This window comes from Sciurus vulgaris (genome assembly GCF_902686455.1).
Source record: "Sciurus vulgaris genome assembly, chromosome: 5".
Classification (NCBI taxonomy): Eukaryota; Metazoa; Chordata; class Mammalia; order Rodentia; family Sciuridae; genus Sciurus; species Sciurus vulgaris.
The window spans coordinates 135433859-135448286 of NC_136465.1; the positions used below are offsets into that span (position 1 = coordinate 135433859).

General features: G+C 32.9%; 1 long non-coding RNA gene across 1 annotated transcript in view; it reads right to left on the reverse strand.

Annotated features, from left to right (window-relative positions):
- Window positions 1-417: 417 nt before the first annotated feature.
- LOC306660966 overlaps window positions 418-14428 on the reverse strand; it is a 40411-nt gene continuing 26400 nt past the window's right edge. The window contains exon 3 of the long non-coding RNA XR_013763802.1: window positions 418-938. This is a non-coding gene — a long non-coding RNA (uncharacterized lncRNA). The remainder of the gene's footprint in view (window positions 939-14428) is intronic.

Consider the following 14428-nt stretch of genomic DNA (forward strand, 5'->3'; position numbering starts at 1 on the left):
CCACCAATGCAATATTTTTTTCAAGAATTCTCATCCAGCATAACAAAAAGCAAGAAACCCATTCTAGCATTGCTAACAGAGTTCTACCTATCAACTTCATCAGATTTCTTCTTGCTCCAGAAAATAGTTTTTTTGTTTTCTGTTGCAAAATATTTTAAAATTTTATCTAAGGTCATAAGAAATCTACCAATCACTTCCATGATATCTTTAGCTCTAGAAAGGAATGGAAGGGGAACATTTTGTGTTATCCTATTTTACTTTGCATTCTATCATCCCTCTGTTGCCTATATCTGGTGAATCAAATACCTGATGTTCTATTATATTGCCCAAGTTAATGCCACACTAGGAGGTCCTAAAAGTAAACCTCTATGTTCAGATTCTAGATTTGGACAACTTAATGGTTCAGGAACAGTGAAGACCTCATCTCTGGGAGCTGAGTATTTTTATTCCTATATGCATTAACAGTGCCATTGCTAAGATTTTCTACTGTAGCAAACTGAGTAGGGGATAGATGGAAGTAGATGAACCATCTGGTATATTGTCTTGGGCATTTGAGGGAAGTAAGGCAACAACAACTATAAACACCATTGATTGCTAGGATAGAGAAAATAAGCTACTTCATGTTAATCAAGAAACTAGAGGAATGTATAAAGAGCCTCCTTTAAAGCCTTAAAGGATACCTCAGTTTACAAACAGTAGACAATAAACAGCTAAATATCAGACAAACACAGACAGCCTCAGAGTGGGACCAATTTGTTGAGAAAATTCAAATTTCAGAGCTTCCCTTGAGGATCAGAGTAAAAAGAGTTTCCATATGAGACTAAAATCTAACTTAGCTTTTCTCCCTCTTCAATTCTGCTTCTCTGATGCTTCTGTGAATGTTTCCTCAATAAACACTTGAGCAGTTGGGTAAGAAGTTCCCATTTCAGAATCAGCTCCTCGAGAAACCCGACTAAGACATCATGTTTAGTAAGGTTTCCTCTTATGGAATCAATCAGTAATCTAATGTTTTTTTTCTTCTTTCTTCAAGAAAGAAAGATAATGAAAGAACAAAAATGACCATCTTGACTAACAGGCATAATGAGATATTTCATGTCACCAGGTTACACATTTTTTTGCGCGTTATGTTCACTTCATTCAACAATACATCATATACTTTTTTCAATAAAACAAGTAATAGAATACTTATTATAACACTTAGCTATTCTACATACATTTTTGCAAGACTATATATGCCCCACCCAAATAGAAAATTTATAAAATATTCTCAATACCCAGTGATAACTGCCCTTATTCATGCTTAATATGTAGTCCATTTCTCATATTAACCTATAAGAACTTAGGAAAAGTGTCCATGAACACAAAGAGCTGTAGGAAGCCATCCTTATTTAGCAGAATCAGACTAGGTTGAGCCATGGGATGCAGAGGACTGGCTTCCAGGAACTAACAGCTGTGGAGTTCTGTCCCAGAATGCCAGGAAGCATGTGGCACTGCATGGGAGTGGTTCCCTGTCTCCTTCTGGAATAGTTCCCCTAAGAGAATGGCTCCCCTAACTCCCCCCTATTCTGTCCATCACAGAAGAAGTTCCTCCCAGTCTTGCCTCCTTTTCCTGTGTATTATAAATAAAAGAGAGTTGGGCGAGTTGTTGTTAGAGGCCAGAACTGGTTTGGCCAGACCTGTCATGCCCCCTCTCATTTAAAAAGAGCATAGGTTCTTGTGTGTTTATTGAGTAGATAAGTGTTTTGGGTAATTGACTGAGATACATCCAACATCCTCCTCTGGCAGTTAACCCTTTTCTCATCCGGGTGGGACGTGACAGAGAGGCCCCGCCACAAAGAGCTGTGATTTTGATAAGCAATTCAATAAGAATTCAATAGTGATTTTATAATAAAGTGGTAAATATCAAGAAATTTAGGAAATAAATAGAAAAATCAGATATCATCTTTTAGCCTTAAAATTTTACATAAAACACCTAATTTCTATCTTACAAATCCTTTCCTGTCCCTGGTTGTGAATATATGGAGTCAAAGAACCTAAGACATGCATGATTATATTATATATGTTTAAATTCTAAATTTTGATATTTGCTTATTAAAATGTCCACCCACAAGAATGAGGTTCTAATTAGAATAAGATATATTCCAAAATAAGAATAAGATATTTTAAGATATAGTCTCGATAAGAATAAGATATATTAGAATAAGATATATTCCAGATATATTATCAAAATGAACTCTACTGTCATGTATAACTAAGAAGAACCAATTAAAAATAAATAAATAAAATGAAGGTGAAATAATTTTCCAACAGTAAATTTAATAGTGTTTTATATCCTATTTTATACAATACAATGATGATAAATCTAAAACCTAGATATTCAACTATGGATCTTTCAGACTGTGTCAAAATATCCCAATAGTAAAACTAACAGCAAAAATGTCATATGCCCTTTCTATCCACTCACGGTTGTGATTCATCACTGATGTTTATCATTGCCTTTATATGCTTCAGATTAAAATCACATTCAAAATTGATTCTTCAGTGAGAAAAAGCTGGTATTTAGAGAAGTTACCTTGTTCAGTTCACTATTTCTTTTAATTTTTGTTCTTTAAAATTTATTTTGATAGTTTCACACTAAATTAGTATAGTTTTCAGTACATTCAGTTTTTGGTTTGAATTTTGTGAATTCAAATTTTATTATTTTTCTTGATAAATATTCTTATATTTCCATTATGTTCAGTAAGTCTTTTTTCTGTTATCAAGTTCTAAAATATTTTGAAAATGGTTAGCAAATACCTAAACATATATGACATGCCAGGTCTTGTGAGTTATCCTGGAACTCTAAAATACAAATAGAAACAAAATCTTTTCCTTTATAGAGCTTATGCTTCCCTGGCATAATATAATTTGCATATTGGTAAGTCTACCCACAAGAATGAGGTTCTAATTAGAATAAGATGTATTCCATGTTTGTATAATTTTATCAAAATATAATTTTTAAAAATTTAAACATATGTTGAATATAATTCTAGATGATATTAAGTGCCATGCTGAAAATAAAGATTAACAGGAGAGTTAACCCATTTTAGGTAAATTATCAGGGGTTGCATCTCTGAGGAAGTTACATGTTAAGTTATGATTATAAAAAGAAAATTTAAAAATGAAAACATTTGTTCTTTTCACAAAATGATTGGGAAAATGTAAGTACTCTGGTAACCTGTTCAGTTAAATTATAAACAAATCTAATTAAAATTTATAGACTTTTATTTCCATAAAAGTAATAAGTCAACTATCATGAGTCTTCTCTCACTGTAAACAACCAAAAAATTGGAATGAATATACATATGTGTATATTTACATGTATACGTATACATGTGCATGTATGCACGTATGTGTGTGTGCGTGTGTGTACTGAGAGGAAGTGTGTATGTGTATGTGCACATATGTCTATGTAGTACTGGGGATGAACCCTGGGGCACTCTACCACTGAGTTATATTTCCCCCATCTTTTTATTTTTATTTTGAGACAGGGCCTTACTAAATTGCCAGGCTTGTTTTGAATTGGCGATCTTCCTGTCTCAGTCTCTTGAGTAACTGAGATTAGGGGCATGCACCACTGTGCTTGATAGTATTTGATATACATTATTATATTTTAACACCTTATCAATAATGGATTAAAATGAATATGCCATTGTATATTCATCTTGAAATATACATTTCATTGTGTGTATACATCCCCCTACCCATGTCATTTGTTTTCAGGTCTTAGGCATAGGCAGTACAAGATGACCCATGAGAAAAAAGATGGGAATGAATGAGCAAATCCCTGCAACTGCATGTGGTCAGAGCTCTCAGAGCATGGGATGAGAGCCAAAGGACAGAGTGCTATTCTAGCTATGTGGAATAGAAAGATGCTGATATACGTGGGGAGGCAAAAAGGACCATAATTTGTGGAACATAGTACAGGAAATGAAAAAGTTAATTTGAGAGAAAATAATTTTTGCAAATTGCTATTATAAATATTTATAGATACATAATGCATTATAGATAGTATGTGTTACTTTTATGAATATTTGAATATATATATTTATATATGAAGTCTTACATTATAAAATTTTAAAGGAAATAAAAGATAATTAGAGAAATAGACTTTTTAAAAAGAACCAAATGAACTTCTATTGAAAAAAATACAGTATCCGAAATAAAAAAAAAAAAATTACTGCAAATGATTAGGTCAGATTACACACTTTAGGAAAAAACAGGAATTTAAGAAAAAGCAAGAAAATTTTTCAGAAAAATCAGAGATTGTAAAAGATTGAAATAGAAAACAAATTTCTGTGCTTTGTGGGGCAATGTTAAATACTTCACATACATTAGGAATTGAGGAAGGAACAAAAGTTGAAAGAATAAAGTATTTGAATAAGAAATGTTCAAATATTTTTGGAATTTAATACAAACTATGAATCCACATATCCAAGAAATTCAATAAAACCTAAAAATGATAAATGCAAAGAAAATTATGGTAAGGCAAAACATAATTGATTTGCCTAAAATCAGTGAAAAAAAGAAATTTTGTAATAAGCCAGTAAAAGTAAATGCATTCCAAAGTAATAATAATGAAGCCAATCTGTGAGAAAATATTGAAGTGTGAAATCAATTATATAACACCTTCAAAATACTAGAAGAAAATAAGTCTCAATATTTCTATACTCGGAAATGTTGGTTTTCAAGTTAATTGAATAAAGACTTTCTTGGACAAACAAAAGACAAGAGAATCTATTGCTACTAGACTGGCACTTTTAGAAGAATTTAATGAATATTTCAGGCAATAAGAAAATGATCCCAGAAGATCTACATAAAGGAATCACATATAATAATATTTCAGAATTAAAGACAATATTCAAAGTACTAGCCAGGTACATATTTTCAAATTTTAAGAAAGATTAGATCCTTAGAAGAAAATGATGAGATATAAATAGAAGAAAATAAACTTGTCATGTATAATAATTCTTTTAATTAAAAAAGAAAATCACTCAAAAACTGCTATAGTAAACAAGATTGAAGAGTGACTATAAAATGAATGACATATTTCTTGTGCAAAATGATAAATAACAGAAATTAATCTGGTAATATCCTCAACATGCTGATAAAAGTTATAATGTTATACCCAACTAAATTATTATTGATAAGTGAATATAAAAGGAAAATAAAGATTTTTTTAAAGCAAAAAAAAAGAGTATGGAAAATAGTAAATTTGGGGTAAATATAAAAACTATTTTTTCTCTAATTTATAATTTGTTTAAAATATAACTGATTGTTCAAAGCAATGTTATAACTCTAATTCACATACACAGTCTAGAGGTGTATGAGATGCAAAGTAATGTACATTTCTGGTCATAAAAATTACTTATCTCAGTTTTACTCTCCTGTAAAATATGTCTGACTATCACAGAGGTGAAAGAAATGAAACCTCTAAATTTCAGTGTAAAGCAATAATTTTCCAGGAGACATAGTTATCCTCAGAAATAGAGTGAGGATTAGCATAAATATCTCACAAGTAATTCAAAAGACATAGCTTTAAACACCTCATCAATAATGGATTAAACTATGGATCATCTTAACATACCAGTTGAAACACAGACTTTCTGTCTTGCAAAGCAAAATGGAACAATATACTGAGTATAAGAGACCAATTGAAAATATAAAAGAATAAAAGAATGGGGATGTAACTGGGTGGTAGAATGTTATTGGTTTTCGAGGAAGACATATGAAGTGGAAGTAGGAACTCTGTACTCAATCTTCAACATATCAGTAAATATAAAATTCTTATAATGGGGGGTAGGAGGGGTTAGCATTAGGGTTAGGGTTAGGTTTAGGGTTAGGGATAAAGAGGGTGGTAAGAATGGAGGAAGGAAGGACTGTATAGAGGGAAAAAAGAGGGGTGGGAGGGGTGGGGGGGAAGGGAAAAATAACAGAATGAATCAAACAACATTGCCCTATGTAAATTTATGATTTTTAACGAAAAAAATCTTCAACATATCAGTAAATATAAAATTCTTAAAAATATACCAGCAAAAAAGTTAAATGGGTCAACAGAAAGGAAAAATAATTCCTTTTTTGTCATTGAAAACTTAACCCTATCTTATATTTTTACTTTATAGTTCTACCCACAAGTAGTTCTTCATGTATAGTAAGTACAGTTCTGTGATATAAAAAATACTATAGATAGGATGATGATTTTCAGAAGTAAAATAAAATAACTGAGTTTTTGAGTCTTTGCTTAATGAAAAACCCAGTAAAGGGTTTTCTTATTAGTAAGAAACTTTGTTCAAGAAGCCCAAACAAATTTCTTCAGTATTTTGGTAATTATGGACATAGTATAATCTTGAGTGGACAAGTATATATGCTGTAATTATTGTTTCAATTTTAATGTCAGTACTAATTTAGGAATTTTTTTTATTTCTGCTTAGAATAAGAAACTACTACTTTTTGACTACACCCATATGTATTTCAAAATATTGGGGTAGCTATATATATCTGGAATGGAATTTTGTAAATGAAAAACTGAGTTTTTTCAAATTAACCTGCAAATCATTGTCACCTGGAGAGTATTTTAAAATTGCATGTTCCATGATTTCACAGCAGGAGTGCATTAAAATTGAGTTCATATGAAAGAGTACATGTATTTAAGAGCTCCCCAGGTGATCAGATGATTCTCTCACTTCGTTCCTCTCAGGACTTCACACATACTAGGCAAGTGCTCTGTCACTTAGCTGCATCCCCCAGCCCATAGGTAATTTCAAAATGATCATTGTCTGAATACAAATGTCATAAAGCACACTTCAGAAATAGCCCTTTAATTCTAGTAACATAGCATCACATAATGCAGTAGAGATTTGGAGTTAGGAAATCATAACATGTATTTCCATAAGCAATGCCTTTGGGAATTTTGTGGGCTTCATAAAACCCACTTTTATTAAAAGTTTTAATAAAACTTTTATTACATACACACACACACAAATCAGGACAGTAATATACACCACTTAGTGCTGTTACTATTGGAACAGTGTGAATGGGTTCCTTTCCAGGTTTTCTAAGGAATCTTCATACTACTTTTCAGAGTGGTTGCACCAATTTGCAGTCCCACCAGCAACGTATGAGTGAACATTTTGCCTCATTTCCTCACCAACATTTATTGTTACTTGTATTCTTGAAAATTGCTATTCTGATTTGAGTAAATTAGAATCTCAATGTAGTTTTAATTTGCATTTCTTTAATTGCTAGAGATGCTGAACATTTTTTCATATATTTTTGGACCATTCATATCACTTCTTCTGTGAAGTACTTGTTCACTTACTTTGCCCATTTATTGTTTAGGTAACTTGGTTTTTTGGATATTAAGTTTTTTTGAGTTCTTTATATATCCTAAAGATTAATGCTCTGAGATGCAGGTGGCAAAGATTTTCTCCCATTCTGTAGGCTCTCTGCTCATGTTCATGATTGTTTCCTTTGCTGTGAAGAAGATTTTTAGTTTGATATCATCCCATTTATTGATTCTTGATTTTGCTTTCTGTGCTTTAGTAGTATTGAGGAAGTTGGTTCCTGAGCTGACATGATGGAAAGTTGGACCTACTTTTTGTACTAGTAGTCACAGGGTCTCTGGTCTGATGCCTAGCTCCTTGATTCACTTTGTGTTGAGTTTTGTGCAGGGTGAGAGATTGGGTTTCAATTTCAATCTACTACATATGAATTTCCAGTTTTTTCCAGCACCATTTGTTGAAGAGACTCTCTTTTCTTCAATGTATGTTTATGGTGCCTTTGTCTACTATGAGATAACTGTTTTTATGTGGGTATATGATATGTTTGGTAGTATGGCCATTTTGACAATATTAATTCTTCCTATCCAAGAACATGGGAGAACTTTCCTTTTCTGAGTTCTTGCTCAATTTCTTTCTTTATTATTCTGTAGTTTTCCTTGTACAGGTCTTTAACCTCTTTTATTTGATTGATTTCCAATTATTATCCCACTCCACAGTTTATGCCCAGAGGACTTAAAATCAGCATACTACAGTAACACAGCCACATCAATATTTATGCCAATGTTTATAGCCAAGGTATAGAACCAACCTAGATTCCCTTCAATAGTAGAATAGTTAAAGAAAATATGGTATAGATGCCCAATGGAATATACTCAGCCATAAAGAAGAATAAAATTATGGCATTTGCTTGTAAATGGATGGAACTGGAGAATATCATGCTAACTGAAATAAGTCAATCCAAAAAATCAAAGGCCAAATGTTCTCTCTGATATTTGGATGCTAACCCACAACAAGGGAGGGTAGGGAGGGGAAGATTAGATGATGGGGAATGAAGGAAAGTGGGGGATAGGAATAGGAAAGACAGTAGAATGAATTGGACCTAACTTTCCTTTGCTCATATATGAATACACAACTACTATAATTCCACATTATGTACAACCACAAGAATGGGATCCTAATTGGAATGGGTTGTATTCCATGTATATATAATATGTCAAAATACACTGTACTGTCATGTATGTCTACAACTACAAATTAAAAAAATAAGATTAAAAAAAATCAGTGTGAACATCATGTTCCTGGCTCTGCAGGTGGTGAAATCCAAGTTTTTAATTCAAACACTGTTACCCATGATTTATTTACAGCGTCATTAGCCTGCTATGCACCACCATACTCTAAACCCAGTTAAATGCATGACGAGGCTAAACATAGGACAGTCCTTTGGTGAATGCTTAAGAAGATTGTTTTTCATAGACAGAGAAGAGCAAAGTAGTGTTGCAGAGCAAAACCCAGGAAGAAGAGAAGCATGAGTCTGACCACTCCCCGTAGGAAGTTACTGGCCTTTTTACAAGGATGGGAGCACATCTTTGAAGACATCATGCAATTTTCATCACAAATATAAAATATTGCTCGTATACATCAAACAATAAAAATTAAGTCATGGTATACAAACTCCTCTAACCTCTAGAGATGCCAAAAAGACAAAGCATCTCAAAAAAGGGAGCAAAGTGTGATACCACGAGAGAAGGAACACATCAAGACGTTTAGGATGAGAATGAGGTATTTCTGTTCATGAAAAGGAATTAAGACTGCAAAGTTCTAAAAGTATTGGGGAATTAATAGTGTAGGTTTTCAGAACTATCACTAATTTTTTGTATTACTTTGAGGAAAAGGTTTGATTTCTGTGGGCTTCAGGTGTGTCCTCACTCACATAATAATTACATAATTAAACAAAATATTGAAGAATATATGTATACATAGATATTATATTTTAAATATATAAATCTTGATGTATGTCCTTAGTTGTTAATAAACTTTACCAAACTCAGATATTTTCTGGAACAGAACTGTTTTCTTTATTTCTTTCCACTATTACTATATAGTAAATTATTAACAAGGGTTTTCAATATTATTCTGATCACAAGTGTAATTATTTATACTTGTGCACTAATTTTTCACTTTTTCAGTTGTAATCTCACTGATTTGATTATTTAATTTAATTGTGTTTAATGGTACTTTTGATAAAACTGAATCACGATTAACAAAAATCTTAAATGCTCTCCCTTGGCCATGCATATATATGTAAAGGATACCAAGAAATCCCCATAATACAAAGATACATGCGTCTGTGCACAGAAATGACCTGTGTCTAAATAGGTTGTTTTGAGCGGGCATGGGAAGAACCGATGAAGGGGTATGGGTGTAACTCAGTGGTAAAGCACATGCCTAGCTTGTCAGAGGCCCAGGTCTTGATATTCAGAACTGCAAAAAGCAAAAACAAATATTAAAAACAGCTTGATGCATTCAGGAATGTAAAGAGGAATAAAGCTGTTGTTTCCTTGAACATCATCATATTAACATTTGCTTCAGGCATGGCATCCTTCTAATAGTTGATATATCATTTTTTTAATGATGGGAATGTGAATAAATACATATTTTCAGTAGAGAGAAAAATGTTGGAAATTTGTAAAGATCATAACAAAGAAGAGGTTAGGTTTTTCTATTAGTATTAACAAACAGAAAAAAAAATGTATAAAAAAATTGTTGGCCAAAGTTCCGTTTCATTTTGCATTTTTCTGTGTAGCTTTTCATTCATTTTCCAAATATTTTACTTGGACAAATAGAGATTCAGTTTCAAGAAAAAAATTGTACATATTTCCTGAAAGTGAGACATTTATGTGATCAGAAAATAGAAATACAATATGAATGCATTCTTATCCTTGTCTTGTTGAAATAGTAAAGGTTAGTGATGGTTGGAAGACCCAAGGAGATGCCATTAGATCATAGAAACTGAACTTCTTTTAAAAACAAAATTGCATATTACGTTTTTAAAATTTCACTTTCTTCTCAGCCCAATATATAAGTAAAAAGAAAATAGAAACCAGTTTTGAGTGCATTCTACTCTGTATTATAAAATAAATTTTATGGCCTATTTCAGTTGTATTTATTTAATCATTATTTGTGCCTATGAAGTAATTAATAATTACATAAAGCAAAGCAGCTATAAATTTATGATGTTAATTTTGAGCTTGGGTTTTGAAGAATACTTATCTCCTTTCTCAGATCAACTAATTTCTCCTGTGTGATAATAATTTATTTCTAGACAAGTGTGAATAGTTTTTGTTGACTTATTAGAATAATCTAAATTGATTTTTTGTTTGTATCCTATGATCATCCTGTTTTTTAATAAAAATATTAAATCCTATTTTTTATCTCATGTCATTTATTTATCTTAAACACATACATAAGTTTACATGTTTTATGGTTCCAGTGTCCACTTGTTTTTCTTGGTGTGCACTTGCTAAAAGTAATTACTTCATATACATTAATGCCCATTTAGAAGAGTCAACTATGATCTCTAATAGCTGAAGTCCAAGTTCTAATTCACTTGCCGGTGTAAAAAATTACCATATTTATAAATACATAATAAACGAAACTGAATTCTCTGTAATAAAGAATTGCTTAGTAATGCAAAATGGGAAGGCACTACTTTATTGTTACCTAGTCCCACAAGACTGGTTTCGGATTTTTAAATAATCATAGTTCAAGCAAACATTTGAACAATTAGTGTGTTCCAAGCACAACACTCAGCACTTTATCTGCATTTTCACACCTAAGCTTGAAGCAACTCTATAATAGTGGAAGTACTATCTCTGTTGGGTAAAAATGAGTAATTAGCTTATCTACAATGTCATAAGTAAGTTCAGTAAGTACCAGCACTGATTTCCAAACAAGATCACTGGTTCTAAATCTCATGGGTTTAAAAAGTCTGTACAGTGAAAAGAGCCCTGGAAGAGGAGTCATGAGGGAGATAATTGCTTATGATCACTACAGTGTAAAATGGTTTTAAATATCCCACCACCGAGAACCTATTTGCCCCTTTATACATGCTACAAAGGAAATAAAACTATAAACTTCATTTTTCTTTCCCAAATGATTGCCAAGCAAGTGGAAAGTCTTTTTAAGAAGTCATGAGGAGAAAATGAACTAGCTCTAAATCCTTCATCAACTTCACGCAGAAGTCAGCCTCTTTCGCAGAAATGTATCCTGCAATGAAGAGTTCCACTATTACCCAGTAGGTAAAGTGTGACACAACAGTAAATTTCTACTCACCATATAACTTCTGATCAAACAATAAATAACATGATACAAAAGACAAAAGGTCAATTATTTTCTGTTTTAATCAAGTAGCAACTGAATAATAAAATGACCTCGTGTTTATGTCTGAGAGAAAAATAGGAGTCATTTAAATTTTGCTCAAAATGCTTATATTTTAAGATTTTAGACCAAGAAAAAACCACTGAGATTAAAAACTGCTCCATCTTCCTTAACTTGAAGGTAAGAAGTTCAGACTCAGAAAAGTTAAATGGCTCATTCATGGTCATACAGATGACAATTGAATGACAAATCTGGAAATAGAACTCTAACTGGAGTTTTGTACTATTCTAAAACACTTCATTCTTTGGGCAATAGTTTAGACATTTCATCAAAATGAATTTATTATTTATTTCTTCCCAAAGTTACACCAACCAAAATTTTAAGTCATCTGGATTTCATTCTTTTTCACTGCATGAATCACATATCTCTACTTGGAAGCCTCCCTCCCTCCCTCCCTCCCTCCCTCCCTCCCTCCCTCCCTCCCTCCCTCCCTCCCTCCCTCCCTCCCTCCCTCCCTCCCTCCCTCCCTTCCTTCCTTCCTTCCTTCCTTCCTTCCTTCCTTCCTTCCTTCCTTCCTTCCTTCCTTCCTTTCAGCTATTTGCTACTGAAAACTTAAGTGTAAGGTCTTTAAAGGCGGAGTTTTGTCTGTCTTTACAATCACTATTTTTCTGTAGAGTGAACATCTATCCTGTTTTGCCTAAGATTTGAGTTTCCCTGGATTTGGTGTTTTCAGTGCAAAAATTGGGAATGTCATTGGAAAACTTGAAGAAGTTAGTCTTCTTATCAGGATATCTGCATTTAGTTTTACAAGTCTTGAATTTCACTTTTCCAAGAAACACATTACCATCAATGATAGATATATTTAATTATTACCAGCATATTTTGGGAGATGATAGCAATGTGTCCCAATTTGCAGAGTTTCTCTTTGAACTGGGATAGTGCTGGTTCCACCCTCATTTCAAAGGACAGTGTATGTTACATGGTAGGTTTTGTTGTGGTTTGGATGTGAAGTGTCCCCAAAACGCTCATGTGTGAGACAATGCAAGAAGGTTTAGAGCAGAAATGATTGGATTATGAGAACCTTAACACAATCAGCAAATGAATCACCTGATGGAATTGAGTGGTAATTCAAGGCAGGTGGTGTGTGACTGGATGAGGTGGGGCATTAAGGGTTGTGGCTTTGGGGTATATACTTGTATCTGACAAGTGGAGATCTGCTTCTGATTTTCATGTGTGCTACTTCTCTTCACCACACTCTTCTGTCATGATATTCAGCCTTGCCTTGAGCCCTGAGGAAAGGAGCCCACTGTCTATGAATTGAGACCTCTGAAACTGTGAGCCCCCATATGAACTTTTCATCTTCTACAGTCGTTCTGGTTGGATCTTCTAGTTACAGCAGAGAAAAAGTTGACTGAAATAACCTTCAATTAGCATTGTTGCCAGACACATCTTTGAAAATTACAACAAGAAATAAATAACATTCAGTTCTGATTTTTGATGAAAGATGGTTTATCCATGCATTGTTGCATGGTTTCACATTGAATTTTGGTGCTGAATAATTATTTGTTGGAGGGGACCTGTCCTATACATTGCAAGAGGCTTAGTATTATATACATATGTGCATATACACGCACACAGACATACACTACGCAAATAAATGCATATATTAACCTATACACTACACACATGTATGTGTAATAAAACTAAAAATTTATGACCATCTGATTGCAATATATCCTCATTGTCTTAAAATCTTATTATTATATTTGATTGGCTCAGAATTGTTAATGATATCAGTTAGAAAAATGACACAGAAAGACCACCACAACAAGAGAGTTTCTTGGTCTCAGGAAATAAATAGCAAATCCCTTCACTATAAGAATAGGATCCCTTAAAAACGGCTTTTAGATTAATCTCAACAGAGTGGCCATCACTATAATGAGTGAGGCTTGGCAGAACTGTCTTCAGCTCTATTCTCCTGCTGTGACAAACAACAAACCCTATACTTAGAACCTGCTTGCATTGTTGAAATGAAATTTGTCATGTCACTTCCTATATAGCCTTTGATTGTGTTTATGGTTTGGGACTGCTCTACAAAAGTCTTCACAGAATTGCAGTCATCAACTATTCACTGCCATAACAAACTACAAATTACTATTTTTTTCTTTGGTTTTTTTTCTGCCATCATCCACTTCCAATAGTTCTTCCCAGACCCTTCAATGACTAGTTTAGGTATGTGGTAATTTTCTTTGGACCCCAACATCCACTTTGTCCACAGCCAGAGTTCTTTATTCATTGTTAGAAGGAATGTCTTTACAAAAGCTGTTTAAATATGTTTTTTTTTATAGAGGTTATTTTGTGGCTCCGTTAGCCCTTCCTCTTGATCTCTTGTTCAAAATTACCCCAACAAACTTGTGATGGTGTGTTTAGCTTCCATTTCTCCTGTTCTCTATCTTCCACTATTTAGTTACTACAGTATTATAGATTCATTTCAACTGTAAACATCAAAAACATCTTTTGTTCCTCTTCAAAAAATGGATTTGAGGAAGGCACAAAGTTTTATGTTTATGCAACCATCTTTAGTATAATTTAGAGTTCATCATAAGTTTCAATTCTTAAAGGGAGGGTAATATTTTCTTCAAGGAACAAGAGGTTTTCTGACTCAAACTTTAAAAATGGTGAAATTAATTTTCCATCACTTGTTTGCCCAGTTTTTTGGTGCATTCTATCAG